Raw genomic sequence first — 1,371 nt, forward strand, 5'->3', positions numbered from 1 at the left:
CCTTCCTTCCTTCTTTCCTACCTTCCTTCCTCTCTATCTTTTCTCTTTCTTTTTTTAGATATTTTTAAATGATAGTTGATTTACATTTTCTGTCAATTTCTGCTGTACAGCATGGTGATCCTGTCATACATATATGTACATTATTTTTCTCACATTATCCTCCACCATGTTCTATAACAAGTGACTAGATCTTCCTTCCCTCCTTCCTGATTTCCTTTTATTTCATCTTTCTTTCTTTCCTCTTATGTTGGTTTTGGCATCTTTTTTCAAAGAGCAATTTTTGTGGTCCTCTGGTATCTAGCTATGAGCCAATACTTTTTTCTTGCCTAGAGTTCTCCTAAGAGCTGCTTGACTTCCTTGTTCCGTAACTGTAGATGATGGGGTTGAGCATGGATGTCACCACGGTATAGGAGAGGGCTAGGAGTTTATCTATTCCTGGTGAATGGCTAGCCTTGGGTCTCAAGTAGGTGACAGATGCTGAGCCATAGAAGAGTGTTACTACAAGTAAGTGGGAAGAACAGGTGGAAAGAGCTTTTCGGCGACCCTCAGGTGAGGGCATGCTGAGCACGGCAGCTAGAATTCTGCCATAAGAAGCAATGATGAGTAAAAATGGGCTGGAAATGCAAAGGGGGCTGCAACAAAGACTGCAGCCTCATTATGGGAGGTATCCCCACAGGCAAGTGCCAGGATAGGGAGGAGGTCACAGAAGAAGTGGTCTATTTCACAGGGGCCACAGAAGTCCAGGGAGAAAATATAGTTGGTCTGGCCCAAGGCTGCCATGCATCCCACTCCCCAAGAAACCATTGCCAAATGGACACACACTCCACGACTCATTCGTGTTGCATAGTGAAGTGGGGAACATGGCCATATAGCGGTCAAAAGCCATGGCAGCCAAAAGACAGCACTCACTGATACCAAAAAATGAGAAGAAAAACATCTGTGTAGCACACCCCTCCCGAGAGATCTCGGGCCTCGATCACAAGGTTCTGCAGCATCTTGGGTGTGACAGAGCATGTAGCCAATCTCCAAGAGAGACAGGTTGGCCAGGAAGAAGTACATGGGGGTGTGGAGGACCGGGTTGGTCCAGATGGCAGTGGCTATGAGAGCATTGCCCGTCAGTGATGCTAAGAACATGAGCAGGATGAGGGTAAACAAAAGGAAACACTGTTCAGTGACCTCAGAGAATCTGGCAAAGGCAAAGCGTTTGACAGACATGCTGTTGTCCTGCCACAAGGAACAATTGAAGGTCATGCCTGAAAAAAAGAAGGCAAGGTCATCATCAAGAGTCTTTCACATAGAAATCTGAATCTTTCTCTTACTCTTAACAAGTCTCGTGAGTCAGAGAGATAGATTTCTTTTTCTGCTATTCTA

General features: G+C 45.1%; 1 pseudogene; it reads right to left on the bottom strand.

The window, feature by feature from the left end:
* Nucleotides 1–337: 337 nt before the first annotated feature.
* Nucleotides 338–1,306, bottom strand: LOC110258496 (annotated as a pseudogene).
* Nucleotides 1,307–1,371: the final 65 nt, after the last annotated feature.

Source organism: Sus scrofa, unplaced genomic scaffold, assembly GCF_000003025.6.
Source record: "Sus scrofa isolate TJ Tabasco breed Duroc unplaced genomic scaffold, Sscrofa11.1 Contig2176, whole genome shotgun sequence".
NCBI classification, from domain to species: Eukaryota; Metazoa; Chordata; class Mammalia; order Artiodactyla; family Suidae; genus Sus; species Sus scrofa.